A 16461-nucleotide genomic window follows, 5' to 3' on the forward strand; every position below is an offset into this window, starting at 1 on the left:
TTTAAGTTGGACATCAAAATAATAATAATGATAATGATAATGATAATGATAATAATAAAAAAGTAAAAAGAGAGAGAGAGAAAGAAAACAAAGAAAAAAGAAAGTTGGGAATCAATCACTGAGAGAGCTCCTTGTAGTTCACCCTGGCTCTTAACACGAGCTGCTCATCTCCTTAGACTTTGAGCCAAATTTTGGGTAGCTGCAGCTGTCCCTAGGAGAAAGGTGGCTTTAATTATAAAACTTACCTGTCTATATTTCAGCTTCTTTTACGTCTTGGCCTCTTAATCCCATGTGAGATTTCTGATACATTCAAATACTAGAATATCTGTAGTTTTTCTTATATCTATTCAGTTTTTTTAGTGTATTTAGCAGGAGTGTTAGAAGGAAGTATTATTTTTAATGTAATTTATTGTCAAGTTAGCTAACATACAGTGTTTACAGTGTGCTCTTGGTTTTGGGGCTAGATTTAGAAGGAATTATTTAATCCATCATTACCAGAAATAGATGTTTGACGTTTATTCTATATAAATAACCAAAATTTGAATTTCTTTAATCAGTCACATAAAAGACGTAGTACTATCATACTAAAACTGGATGTTGCACTTCTGCCAGAATCGCACCAATATATAGCCTGAGCAAGCAGCCATTTATTTCAACGGTGAGGCAAAATTCTGTCTTGCCTAATGGTCAGAATTTCTTTCTATTGGATTTTCGATTTCTAAATAAGTTATTGTAAAGATAACAGGAAAAGAACATTATTGAAGAGAGGATACACACACACAGTCATGAAACATCAACATTTTTATCAGTTCCATATGGTAAACTACCTCTATAAATGGAGACATTTATATTGATTTTTTCTGATTAAAAACGTAAATATTTAGACATAAACAAAAATACAAAGACTAAAATATTTCCTGTAACCTTAACACTCATATATAATCGCAATATACACTTGTTACATATTATTTTAGATATTGTCTTATGCCTGCATTATATACTATGTCCATATTATATATTATATATACTTAAACATGCTTAAAATTTTCAAATAAAAATGTAAACATGCTACAAAGACTCTGCCATACTTATTGTTTTTCCTTAATATATCTTGGCAATTTTTTTGTCCTAGTTAATTTAGATTTAACATGTCTCTTTCAACAATTGTTCAGTATTCTTTATCTGAGCAATTATTTATTGATGGTCTTTAAGTAGTTTTTACTTCACTCTTTTATAAGCACTTCTCTGATGTGGGGGTTGGATTGGGGTGTAGTGAGTGGACTTTGTGAGGGGTGTTTTCACATAGAGGACACCCCAGCAGGTGAGACCCATCAATAGACCACTCAAGGATCTAGTGACACAGCCTTTACTCTAAAATCTTGGAAGACTCTATGACCCATGTGAAGCTAGGAGTAGAAAACTGTGGCTCACTGTCCTTTGGCCTCTAGCTGGGTTCCCAAAGCCCTTTGATTTGTTTCTCACCAGCACATTCTCTTCTCTAGTTCTTGCTGGTAATAACTTACAGTTGTCCAAAACAGTTCAAAGTGCAGTAGCCAGTAGAGGGGAAAGAAGGAAATAATGTGTTAGAGAAATTCAGTTTCACCTAGTCTTTTTTTTTTCTTTCTCTTTCCTTTTGGGTGTATTGAGGCAGTCTGAAGTCAGCTGAGATGTTTCAAACTACTCTCTCTTCTTCTACTCACCCAACTGCCTTTGTTGAAGAACACCATGGTAAAATGCAAACTGCACTTAGTACACACTGTCCACCAGATGTAGTAAAAAAAAAAAAAAAAAAAAAAAAAAAAAAAGAAGGTAGTAGCCAGCCATTCTGGGAGATGGACTTAACCTAACAGCTGTCTTTGCTTTATGTCCTTCTGTGAAAAACTTGGGGATTTCCTGAGTCCTGTTAAAGAACCTTAACCACTCAGTTTATAGGCTAAGCTCTTCTCCTTTCCTACTGTTGAATAACAGGCTGATTAACACCAATCAGTCTTTCCTTTAATCTGTGTCATTCTCCTTCACAATTTCCAGAAAAAAATATTAATGTTTCTTGATTGTTGATGGCTTCTGCATTTTAGCAATGCAAACTTTTAAAAATTTTTGCTTTTCTATTTTTTTCTTCATATTGCTGAGATTTTATAAGCAATGTGTAGGCTCAAATCATTATTGAAATGGGACATTGTTCCTTTAAGGTTTAGTGGTGAGAAAGAAGATAAAAATATATAATGCCCTTATAAGGAATGGACTGGCCTGATGAGGTTTGATCAGAGGCCTGATGGAGGCCCCTGACTTCTGTTCATGCCACAGGAATGCCAGACTACTGGATTGGTGTAAGCAGTGAGATGCTAGGCAAGGAGGCAAAATGCACGAAGAAAAGGTAGTCTATATATTGCAGACATTCTTTCTCAGTTTTGTGTAGAAAATATCTAATAGTTGAATTACCTTATGGATAGAATTGTGATGTATAGTCTTTGCTCTTTTATTTTTTTCAAGTTTTATTTATTTATTTATTTATTTATTTATTTATTTATTTGAGAGAGAGAGAGCGAGAGCAAGAGCGAGAGCGCGCGCTTGAGAGAGGGAGCATGAGCCGGGTACAGGCAAAGGGAGAGGAAAAGAAAGAATTTTAAACAGGCTTCATGCCCAGCTCAGAGCCTGACATCACACTCAATATGACAATTGTGAGATCATGACCTGAGCCAAAATCAAGAGTTGGATGCTTAACCAACTGAGCCACCCAGGTGCCCCTGCTTTTTGAGATATTAAAGATTTACTGATGGATTCAAAAGATGCTCATCTTTATCTGTCATCCAAGATGATGCAAATAATGTTATAATTAATTTGAGAGTTGACTTATGAACTAATTACCTTATAGCTCCTTACCTATGTGTAGGTAGAGTTTGAGTTGCCACAGGCTGCCAGCCTCTCGTGACGAAAACAAGAAGGGAGTTGTGCTGGCAGCCAAATAACTTTGTCCTGTGTGTCCTCTCCAGCCAAGTGTTATGTGGTGCTAACTTCTAGTTCTCGGTTTGATGTCACCTTATGATTTTCTCCACGCAAGTATTTTAATTTCTTCATGTGATCTTATATACCTTCTTCATAGGTCTTTGATTATGTGGATGTGTTTACATATAATAATTATTTTATATGCCCAAACAGATCTTGGAATAACTTATTAAAGTTAAATAAAACTATCTGGGGTCATTAATTAAGTTATTCCCAAGGTCAGTAATTTTTTTAGCTTAGTGGAAGCTGTGGTACCCTGCCTAGATCACTTTGCCCGCCCCTGGCAGTATTGACCACAAATGTATTACAGTTACTACCCCACTTCCCCAGCCTCCTGTGTCTGTACCTCTTGCACCCTCAGAATTGCCCTTGGCTGATAGGAGCAGTCTAGCCAGGGGGGCTATGACACTTTGCCTTGAACCATTACCCTTTCAGGGATGGCAGGTAGACTATGTCTGACTAATACAGGGGTACAGAAGTCTAGCTTCCTTGCCTCAAGAGGGAACAAAGCTGTGGTGAGATTTATATTCCAGATTTCTTGCAATCTCCTTGGATTAGGCCAAGACTAGACTCTCCTAAGACTACAAAATGATCATCTCTTCCTCCTTTATGCTGCATCACTTCCATTTTTATAGGTATTCTTGAGGAGATCTTCCTCAACAAAGCACCTGAAACCCTGGATTGAGCCGTGTTTCTAAGGAAACTGAATTAAGACAGTACCAAAAGTGCTTTTTGGGAATAGACTCCAAGAATGGGATCCTTGAGTTAGAAACTTGAGGGCTGGTTTGTAGCAAATACCTAATCACTTGTGGTAGGTAGAGTTTGCATGGTTCTGGCATGCAGCCATAGTACAATTGCTAAGGCTGTCACTGAGGTCAGCAGGAATAAGATACAGGCAGAAGGAGGTGCACCAGCTTGTGCAATATTTCTGGCATTTGAGAGGTATAAGAGAAATATAAATTATAAAGACTTTGGAATTGAGAAGCTATTTCTGAATGTCATTGGTGCTTTGAAGAGATGAAATAACAAGCCTAGGGCAATCAATCATCAATTTAAAGCCAAGTATGATAGTCAGACGGCCTCTTGGGCAGCTTTTAAAGAGACCTTCAGATCCTGCAGCTGGAGAACAGACAGAACTTAAGACCGGGCATAAGACTTAATTATAAAAGTCACAGGCCTCAAGAGAAAGCTTAATTCTCAGTCTACGAAAGTCTTGTATGCTAAAGCCAAAACCTGAAACATAAAGAAAGTGACACAGAAATTTGGTATAGTGTTATCTGGGTATACATACGTGTAGACCTTGTACTGCTGAATTATTCTGAAACTTAGACTTGCACAAGTAGTCCAATCCCATTCATTGAAAGAGCCTTTCCTACCTCTTGGTTGAAGACTATGCAGAACCCTCAAATGAGGCAGATAACTTACAAAATAATCCTAACCCCTTCCAACCTGCCCCCTACTCCCCTCTGGGTCACACAATCAACAACTTAGATTATATCTCAGCATAACCCACTGGTAAAGTACTGAGCCTGCTAAGGGAGATGATGGATTATATGCCAACACAGTTGCAGGAATAACGAACAAGTTCAACAGTAACTAAGGAAGTATTCCTGTGAGTGAGTTCTGAAGGTGTTGGATCAGGATGTTGGGGTGGAATATAAAGCCGAATAAGTGAGATTATATTAATATAGGGGCACCCTCCCATGATACAGAAGTTAACACTCTTGAAATTGTTCTAATATACTGTTTGGAAGCTTCTTGGAAACTTGAATATTCATGGATTACTTTTAAAGTAGTAGAGATGTCAGTCTTATGTGACCAGTTGGTGGAAGTGATCAAAGACTCAGAAGAGTGGGCGTTATAGAAAGGATTTACTACATAAGTCGTGAAAACCCATCTGCTGATTTTGGTTCTTGGAGGAGCCTTGCTTACAGTTCATTTAAGAAGGAGGTACCGGCATCATTCTAGAAGTTCATAGTATTTATACTTTGTAGGCTGAGACTGGTTGTAGGAGAAACATTGTGACAAAACTTGGCTCCATAGATGACTGAGAGAGAGAGAGGCAGAGACAGAGAGCGATAATAGCATTATTCTATAATTTGAGCACATATTCAATCTATTAAAATATACTCTATATATTCAATATATAGAATAGTGCTATGTATCTGTTATCTATCACCTATCTATCTAAAATAAGATGAGATCAAGGATGAATATGCAGAAAGCTGAGATCAGACATCCCACTGGAAAGTTATAGTCCTTTGCCAAATTTCTAGACCTGTATAGTTATTAGACTCAGAGTTCATCAATTTAAGGAGTCAAGTTTCCTACCTTAAGGAAGGCACTCTTAACATCATGGGGATTATATATAATAATATTTCTCCGGTCCTTTCCTAAGGGTATATACAGCCATTTACTTGGATAACTGTCTGTGGAAGAAAGAGGAATATTCAGATATTTTGAGGTCTTTTGGATACACTATCCAAATTGATGCTGATACCCAAGGAACCAAAGCATTATGACAGCCTCCCTGCAGGTAAAAGGGCACATGAGAGCAGTTAAATGGTTTCCTGGCTTAGGTGTAAGTGGACGCATGGGCTCCACAGATTCACTTACTAGTCAGTCTTTTTGTTTGAGAATGTATAATCATAATGGACAAACTTAGCAGTTGACAGAACTCTTTTATGGCTCCTTGACCAGCTCAATAAGAGCAACTGCAGTGAAAGTGGAATCCCCTGAAACTATCCCAGTAACCCCTTCTCAGCCAAGATAATAAATCAAAAACAATTTTCTATCCACAGGGGAATGGAAGAGATTACTGCTATCCTCAATGCCTTCAAGGTTGTAAGGATTGTGGTACCATTTTCTCTTCATTTAATTCAGCAGTCTAACCTATGCAAAAACTGGATGTATACATGAACAATGACAGTAGATTAACCACAGACTTAACCAAATGGCAATCCTAATTGTGGCAGATGTATCAAATGTGATATCTTTGGTTGAGCAGATTAACAAAGTTTTCGTTATGTGATGAGGTATGTGGCTGTTGAGATTTAGAGTACGTTCTCCTCCATATGTACAAAAAAGAGTACCAGAAGCAGTTAACATTCAGTGGTGAAGATAACAGTATACATTTACAGTCTTTCCTTAGAGCTACGTTAAATCTCTTATTGTCTTATAATATATTTCAGTGGGGCATGGACCATCTGGACATCCTGCCGAATATTGTATTGGTCCAGTAAGTTGTTGAAAGAAAAGTGGAAACAATTATGGGTTCCTTCTTAAAGTATGCATGCTCCAAAGAGTGGATGATAAACCTCACAAATGCTTAGGGACCTTTATTGATGGTATGATTTGGGGGTGTAGGGTTTCAGTAGCTTAAGGCACGCAACCACATTTCCTTCAAAGTAACACAGGGTGGGAGAGAGAAACTCCACAAAAGCTGAATCAGTGGTGCAGTTTTTCCTGTAGGGGACTGTCCAGTGGTCTAGGTCATTATAGGATGTTCCCTCCAAAGTAAAGGACAAGCTATTGCAATTTGTACCTCCTTCTACTAATAATGACATATTTGGCAGACTTCTTCAGGTTTTGGAGGCACAATATTCTGCAGTTGGGAATACTGCCCTGACACATTTATTATATGAATCTAAAAGCTGCTAGATTTTAAAGAGGCCTAGAGCAAGAAATGATTTTGCAGATGGTACAGCTGTGGTTCAAGTAGCCTGCTACTAGACCATGTGGCCGGGCAGACCTCATGGATACCTGATAAATACCTCATACATATTTCATAAATAGCTGGAGGTATTTATGGTAGAAAACCATGCTATATGGAGACTCTTTCAATCCCCAGTGGAAGAGTTGCAACACAGAGTACTGAAGTTCTAGAGCAAGGCCATGCTGTATGTAACAGAGAACCATTCTACAAACAGATCCTGGCATGCTAGTGAGGCCTGGTAGAGATGAAACTATGACAATAGGATATCACGTGACCACGCAACCAGAATTGCTCATTATGGGCTGGATAATTTCAGACTACCAAGTCATAATACTGGATAGGATGGGCTCAGCATCAATCCGTTATAAGGTGTAAGTAATTACATCCAGCATATATAATCTGAAGCAGATACAGAGGGATCATGAAAGCTGCACAAACAAGGTAGCTGGAGCTTTCTGTTACCTATCACTGTTGTACCAGCAACCCCTTTTCAGCTTACACCAATGATTTTATGGTGGACACTATGATGAACTTCTCAGCTTTGTATTCAGGGGAAGGCTCAATGCCTAATCTTCCAGGGTGAAGATACTCTCTAGTTTCAAATCTTTCAGGGATTGCCTCAGCTGCAGAGAGCTACCTCACTCATGGTAACACCCCTTACCAATCAATGCAGGTATAAAGTCCTGGTTACTTTGGCCCCATTTAGGCTAACTCTGAAGGATCATTTTAGCTATCTACCAGGGATATTTATCTAGACATGTCCATGGGGTTGACAAGGCTGCATTGGAGCTTGACCTCGCAATCCTACTTCCTTCTTTTCCCTTCCACAGGTGTTGATTCCAAGGGGACTCCTTAATAAATATCCTGTATTCTAAAGTCCATAACTAAGCCTACCCCTAAGGGAGTACAATCCATAATAGGCCTTATAGGATTTTCTGTGATCAGGTGGCAGAGGGGAATAGAAAACTGAGCTTGGTTCACAGATGAATTGGCATGTTAGTACAACCATAAAATGAATAGTTGGTGCATTATACTTCCACTCAAGTGTGGCTTTGAAAGACAATGATGAAGGAAGGGATGCCTACCAGTTGGCAGGGCTTTGGGAAGAGCTCCTGGTTATTGTGTAAAGAGACATACAGTCTGAGGTAAAAATATTAATGGATTCATAGACAGTAATAATTATATAGTCAGTCAAGGGATCTGGGAGGAGCAATATTGTGAGATCAAGGTTAAAGATATCTGGGAAGAGATATGTATAGATGCATTCATGGAAGTGGAAAGGAAGCATGAAGCTCTTTGCATTGCACACTAGAGTAGACCCTTTATACAAGAAGCACTGGACAACCAAATGGGCAGGATGGCTTGTGCCACTTGTTTTCAGTCAGCCTCTCTCCTTGACCATGACAATGATGGTAGGCATGTGAATGGAAGGGCCATTGTGCAGAAATGGAATCTTTTGTGCCCAAGAATATGCGCTGTATCCTACCAAGACCTATCTACCCAACCACTGTTCCTGAATGCCAAGATCTATCAGCAGCAGAGATTAATGTTGAGTGTCTCATATGATTCCTGAAGGGGACCAAACAGTCACTTAGTGCCAATTTGATTTAATGGGACTCTTTTTCTATTGAAAAAAGCAGAGTTTATCATGATCAGGATTGATACCTATGGGTTCAACATTCTTGTCTACAGGACTTTGACCAACATCATATTCTAAGAACTCATGGAGTATTTGATTCACTGGCATGAAATCCTGTACAACAACATCTGAGACCAAGAGATACATTTTTTTTTGTAAAGAAGGTAGGGAAATGGACATATGATCATAGGAACCATTGGTCTCATCACCTGCTGTATTCTCCAGAGACTGTTGTTCTGTTACAATAGTTGGATGACCTTAAAGATTGCAGGCAAAGTACCAATTCGGAAATGGCACCTTGCAAGGATGGGACACTGTTTTTCAGAATGTAGTGCATTCTTAAACCAACATCCATTATGTACTGCTATGTTAGAAACAGATAGAATTCATGTTGTTATGTACTGAATTGTGCCCCCACCCCCTGCCTCACACACACACACACACAATTCAAATATTGAAGCCTTAACCATTAATGTGACTATTTTTGAGGTAGAACCTTTAAAGAAATAATTAAGGTTTAATGAGGTCATACACGTAGGGACCTAATCCAATAGGACTGGTGTCCTTCTAAGAAGAGGAAGAGATTCCAGGAATGCATGCACATAGAGAAAGAGACATGTAAGGACACAGTGAGAAGATGGACATCTGCAAGCCTAAGAGAGAGGACTCAGGAGAGACCAACCCTGCTGGCACCTTGATCTTGGACTTTTAGCCTCCAGAACTGGGAGGAAATACATTTCTGTTGCTTAAGCCACCTAGGGTATTGTATTTTGTTGTCAGCCCCAGCAAACAACACATGGCTTTGGGAACAAAGGAGTTAAAGGAATGGTCTTACTTATCATTTCCATGGACCTGCTTGGAGAATTTGTGCTTCTTGACCCTGAAACCTTAAGCACTGAGTCTAGAGGTCCTGGGCTTCTGGATGGGTCTTTTCCATCCAGGAACACAGTAAATGTAGAGGTACAACTGCTGCCTGGTTGTTTGGGCAGCTAGTGCCCATAGACCAGCAAACACAAACCAAGAGTAATGGCCTTTATCTTCTTTGGGAGTCAGGACTGCTAAGAGCAGAAAAAAACATATTTGGCACTCGGGTGATCCACTGGGGTGGGTGAGGGAAGGCGTCTCTGTGTTGTGCTCATTTGTAACTGTGAATGGGCAAGTACAGCAACCGTGGCCTTCCTAATAAGGGCATCATGAAAAGACTCACTCCTCAGGGATGAGGCTCTGTGTTACTCCACTAGGTAAGCTACTGAGGCCAGCAGAAGTGCTAAGAAATACAGAAAGGAATAAAGAATAGATGATAAAGGAAGGAGACGAGTATCAGTTTTTGCTGTAAGACCAACTGCTGCAGGTAATAAATCTCAAGAATTGTGACCAGAGAATCCTGGAGAATCTGACTGGGTGGAGTAAATCTGTTGTAGGAAACAAATGCATTCAAGTGGATACCACAGATGCTCAGCTCAAATCCCCTTTACTGGCCTCCTTTATTGTCCCTCATCTGTTGGGAGTATTGGTTGCTCACAGCTCACAACTGCCCCCTTCCCTGGAAATTTGCCCTCAGCTGAGATTGTCACTTCATGCAGGAGGTTATGCACCTCCTGTTATTGAATGGGGAGCACAGATAATGACCAAAAATAGGGGTACAAAAGACTGGCCTCTTGCCTAAAGGATGGGTATCTTTGTAGTACAATTTATGCTTCAGATTCTCATCCCACCCATGTTGGACATCAGGCATAGACATTACCTGAGACCACATCTCTGCTGAGTTTTTTCCTTTCCTGTTTTTCTAGCTCCTACATAGGCTCTGCCTTCAAAGATTACTACCCATAGTAATCTTGTGCATTCAATTTTCTCTCTTAGCCTCTGCTTCTAGGGAAGTGGACCTAAGCAATTAGTAATAAAATAAATTCAAGAGGGCATGTCAATAATCTCATCTTGGTAAAGCAGCTTCTCTGAACCCGGCAGTCTGCTCTCACTGTGTGGATGTACAAATGACATGAGGCATAGCCTTTGCTTTCATTGAACTCCCCATGGAGTTTGGCAGTAAAAGCATAGATATGTGCACAACTTAAACTTGGGATTGGGTGCTAGATGGTACCAAATTGAAAAAAGGTAAAATTGGAGCTCAGAGAAAAGGAGTGCCTTTCTCAGACAGCTACGTACTTGAAAATAACTATCAAAAATGCTCATTATTTAAAAGAATTCTCACTAACGTAATTTGAGAATTTGTGAAAGGTTGACAATATATATTAAAGCGGATAAAGTCAGTGAGATGTTAATTTGCTGCATTGATAAGAGTTGATTTAAAGCATATACATTTCCAAAAAAATTAGGATCTGAATCAGTGCTCTCATGTTGTAAGGTGTTCATTCAGAAATGAGCTAAAGCTCAAAGCATAGTGCCCAGATGCTGCTCTACACTGAGAGGACAGAGCACAGTGCTTCTTTGCCTCGAGAACTGTCAGATAGCAACCATAGGGGGCAATGTAAGCTTGGCAGTAGCATTCTCAGCTCCCTGTATGTATCCGCTAAGGCTGTCCTTTCAAGGTACTGCTGTTTTATTATTCTTGTTTAAAACGACCTGAGTCTTTACAGTTTCACAATGTCTTAAAGCTCATAATTACTTTAGTTTGGGGGCAAGCTGTTTGTGGAAAGTGAGGAATAAATGTGAAAAAAAAATTTATAAAGATACGAAGAGTATATAGGGGTGGAGTTTGAATTTAAAGGTGACACAGAAGTAGGACAGAAGTTTGTAGTTAGCCCAGTAAGAGTCTAATCTGTTCCACTAATTTTTGTCTGTCAGATTCCTGTTTTCTGAAAAGACAAGTCTGTGGAAAAGCACACTGATTCTTATTTAACTTTTGTTATATTTCTTAGTAATTCAGTTTCTGAATATTGTGAATTAAGAGACAATTGTTAAATATAATAGTTGTCACAAATCACTTTAAGGGCATATTCATTTAATATATTTCTGTGACCTTATTTTACATTTCTAGTGTGCCAACATATGAATATGTATACATATTGATAAGTATGATTTTCCTGCCCATCATTATAAAAATACCTTTCCTAGTTGAACTGTTAATGAAATGATGAGAAAATCTGAGGTGAACATTAGCAGTCTATTTTCATTTTGTTTCATCAAAATAATCTATTTTACAATTACTATTTACTTGCAATAACCTGCAGCAAAAAATGATTTAATGTTCAATATGTGCATTAAAATGCACTTGCTTTTTTTAATATGTAAAAGCTGATGGAAATTTCATTTAAGCACAATTCCTATATCACAGATTTTAAGCAAAATGAAAAGAAGTTAGGGTACCATTTAAACATGGCTATAAAAATAATTTCTTTCAATGGCTGGAGGGAAGGAAGGATTGGTCAAAGTAATTTTTATCTTCGATGGGATTCCCCACTAGCCTGCTTTCTTACTTGGCTTAATGCATGCCACAATAATCATGCTATTTCTTCCTAGCATTTTTCTAGCTCACAGTAATAAGAATAATTGCATGGTGTTTATATTCTAAAGTGCCTTTTCTCACTAAGCTCTGAAGTCCTTTCTGAGTATTAATTCTCACAAGATTTCTGTGTGGCACAGGAATGTGTATTATTATCTTGTTTTTCCCCTTTTAACAACAAGGATAGTAAGACACATATGCAGTGAATGATACATAAGACAGAGTCAGGATGCTAGAAACAACCTTCCAGTTCAAAAGCCAGGCCACGATTTCTAGGAATTATTAACACCCTAGATGATTGAATCCTGGCAATTAGTAGCTATCTTTTAGGTCCTAGTTTTCACTCCTAGAACATTAACATTGATAGGAGGGAAAAATTTAATAACTTGGAATAAGTTAATTCTATTGCATCCTAGGTAATATAGAGATTGTAATAAGCAAGTTATAAGTAACTGCAGTTATAATAAGGTTATTGACAATGATTTAAAGTGTAAATGTTTAATGACATAGATGTAAAATTCACAATTAAAAACAAAAACATTTTAAATAATAGCTAGCCTAGAGGCTACTAGGGAAAAAAAAAGAGCTAGGTATGTAATTTGAGTATAGTATCAAAGCTGTTTAAATTTATTGGATAGAGGTCAAAAATGTTCAGATAGGCCTGGAATACAACATTATTCAATATATGTTATTTAGCAAATATGTGAATAATATCTGTTGACAATGCCTACCCAAATTATTTTAGTCTTTTTTAAGGCATGATAATAACATTGAAATTTCATATGTTTAATCTTTCTTAGCTTTTAGAGATACTTAAAAGATATTATCTATTCTTTAATTTATAAATGAAGTTATTTGAAGTTTTTGATTTGCTTCAAAATAAATCTGGATGGTAAGAGGAATATATAAAACCAGAATTGGCCATCAGCTGATTATTGTTGAAGCTATATGACGTATATATGGGGATTAAATGTATTGTTCACTTTTAGTTATGTTTAAAAGTTTTTATAATAAAAATGTTTTAAATGTAAGAAAAATCATACCCATATATATTAGATAAGAGATTATTACTAATCTGTTGTAAGAAAATGCATCTCACCTTTCTGGAACTGAGCTATATGGGAAAGTCACCTATCAAGAACATAGTCAAGAAATAAGACATACTGCACAAAAAGAGGGGTCTTCAGACATTAGTATGAGTATTATTTGAAGCATTCAAATAAAAGACGCTATTTAACTAGGTTAAGAAAATTAATAGTTTGAGCATTGGCAGACTTAGGGTCAATTACTTGTGCTAGAATTCACTAGTTTGGTAATTTATTTCAATTCTATTAGCTTCCATCTCCTCATATATAAAATGGACATGATAATATCTACCTTAAAGGATTTTAATGAAGTTTGCATATAATTAAAATTTTGTTTGATACTGGGTGTTATATAAATGATCACTAATAATTTTAAGCTCAGTCAGTTAAGTGTCAGACTCTTCATCTCAGCTGGGGTCATGATCTCATGGTTCCTGGCATCGAGCTCCTGTGTTGGGCTGTGAGCTGACAAGGCAGAGAATGCTTGGTGTTCTCACTCTCTTCCTCCTTTTCTGCCCCTGCCCTGCTTATGTACTTTCTTTTCTCTTCTTTCTTTCATCAGGAAATATAAACTCATAATTTTATAACTTAGATAACTATGTAGTCTACTCAGTTAAGAATTCAACTCCATTAAGACTGCAAATAGATATTTAAAATTTTGTATTTGTATTTATTTATAACACAGACATAGGTTCTTAAGGATTCATAGAGCTTCGTGTCATAAACCAGATTTTGTAACTGGCCTCTTTGTTAGGTAAGCAGACCCAAAGACAATAAAGTCTTAAAACATGGCTGAAACCCCAATAGAAACTCTATGTGACCCACAGAGCCTATCTGCACCAGCTAAAGGTATCTTTTCAAAATATTGCTGTTTTATTATTCTTGTTTAAAACTTAGGATCAATAATAAAAGAGTGTTTAATAAAACACTGTCCATGGAAATCCTACATCTAGTGATATCCGTTTTGATCTACTGATTTTTATATGGAGGATACTTCTGCTAGCTTCTGCTTTTCTTTATGTAACATCCCAGCTCTCCTCTTCCATTCACATAATTTAGAACACGGCTCCGTTACATGTTGCTGTTAGTTCACTGGCAAGCCAAACATTTTAAAGACCAGGAGAAGGCTCTCTCTCTCTCTCAAAACAAACAAACAAACAAACAAACAAACATAAAACAAAAAGAAATGGCTACATGATTTTCAATGAAGAATGGCACTCTTTCAGAATACCTAGTAGGGAAAGATTGTCAGAAAAAAATCCATAACAGAAAATAAGCTACTATTTTATAAGGCAAAATTCAGGGTCCCTTTTAGTAGAGGGACCAAAGCCCTATATTCCTTGATAAAGGTTGTGTATACCTTTGTGGTACAACACAGGACAATGTGGGATATTGTGATCATAGAGAATTACTAAGAGAAGTTAACACAGAAACCTAAAATATTAGAGTCTTAACAGAACAAAAGTTTGTTTCGCACTCACTCATGTTACAGTCCACTGTAAGTCAGGAGTTCTTCCTGGGAAACTCTTTACCCAAAACTCCTTTCTCTTCACTCTATCACACTGCAGGGTCTCCTTGGAATTCTGAGATGGATTTACTTCATTTTTTCAGTCAATAGGTAAAGGAAAAGAGGTCCCATGGAGGGTTGCATGAGATATTTTCGGGGTCTTGCCTGGAAGTGAAATGAATCTTTTCTACCCACATTCCATTGGCCATGTCCCCAGATAGCTACAAGGTGTCTAGGAGATGTAGTCTTCCTGTGTATCTACAATGTGGAGACTGTAGACCATTGTCTCTGCTACAATAGACAGTGAAGAAAATGTGTCATCAGTTGTAGGAAATTTTATACAAAAAAAATATGGTGGGGGACCCTGGGTGGCTCAGTTGGTTAAGCATCTGACTTTGGCTCAGGTCATGATCTCTCAGTTCACGAGTTCAAGCCCTGTGTCGAGCTCTGTGCTGATAGCTCAGAGCCTGGAGTCTGCTTCAGATTCTGTGTCTCCCTCTCTTTCTGCCCCACCCCCAGTCATACTTCATACTCTCTCTCTCTGTCTCTCTCTCTCAAAAAAAATTTTTTTTAATTTAAAAAAATAGGGTGAACTGTGTATCTGTATGTAACCTCTGATGGACTCTAAGCTCTCTGAGACTGGGTACATCGACTTGATCAATTATCTGACTTGCAGCTAATACTCAGTAAATAGTGTCTGGTAAATAGTAGTTTTGTTGTGTAAGTTAGTCCAGAAAGCCTAGTTTTGTAAAGATTCTGTATAATTTCATATTTATGGCATTGCAGTTTGTAAATAAGACTGTTAAGTATTGAAGAGAAAGTAAGTTGTAACAAATAATTCTGTGTAGTCTTGAATACCTTTACACATTAATTGAATAATAGAATCGATACATTTTACTGTATTTGAAATATTAGAATCTATTTGAATACTTTACTGAGCCACATAAATTGTGGACTTATGCCTTGGGCTTAAGTTTTCTTAAAGATAATATAAATAAACACAGATTATATACAAGTTCTCAAAAAAGGAATCTAAGAATATTTGTATGAAAAATTAGTCTATTGCTTGCCTCTAAAAATTATCTGAAAGAGATTTCATTTTTTTAGGTATTCCTTTTCCCTTCTAAATCTGAATTTTTAGGATTAAAAGAGAAGAAGCCCCACTCTCCTGATCTTCTTCCAGAGATCAAAGGAGAAATGAGGAGAATTTGATTCATTTACAAAAAAAGTACATATTTTAAAATTCACTGGCACATGGAGTGCAGCAAAACAGGAGTATTGAAGGAAATAGGTGTGCTAGCATAATGACCAGGTAGCAAAATCCCCCAAGACACAGTGCCAGACACTCAGCAGCAGTTCATTATTTGACAGTAAGACTTTGGACAACACCATAAGGATGGGGTACTGTTCATGACAAAGCCATTTATAGGTCTCAGGCTTGGGGATGGATCAGACCGCTGATAAGAGTTATAAACACTGACATAATTATGAAAAAAGATATTAGAGTGAAAGAAATGGGTAAACGTTTTTATAACGAACAGTGACAACAATAAAACAATAATAAAACCATTAAAATGTAAGAGTTATGCTGGAATGTATTGTAGATGTTGCTCTAGATACTTTCTCCATCTCGATCATTGATTCTGGTGAATCTTACTTCAGATCAATACTCTTATCGCCTGTCTACATCACAGAATTTTAAAAAAGAAAGAAAAAGAAAACTGATGTATAAAAATTATTGCTGAAAGTAGTCATATCCACTTACTTGAAATATAATGGTCCCTGAATCTTGGAAACTGGTAGAAGGGTATTGAGATTTTTAAAGACATAGGGTATAGCGACATAGGGTAAAGAAGGGTATAGCAATTTTTAAAGACATAGCTAAAAATAGGTGATTTTTGAGAAGACTTTAGATTCCGTACCATTTCCTTAAAAATCCAAAGCCATATCTGTCAGAGTCCTGGCATAAAGCATCTGAGAAAGTTGCTGCCAAAAGATTTTTGCCCATCTCAAAACAAACAAAAAAAGAAAACAATAGTCTTCATGATAGAG

This window comes from Leopardus geoffroyi, chromosome B2 (assembly GCF_018350155.1).
Source record: "Leopardus geoffroyi isolate Oge1 chromosome B2, O.geoffroyi_Oge1_pat1.0, whole genome shotgun sequence".
Classification (NCBI taxonomy): Eukaryota; Metazoa; Chordata; class Mammalia; order Carnivora; family Felidae; genus Leopardus; species Leopardus geoffroyi.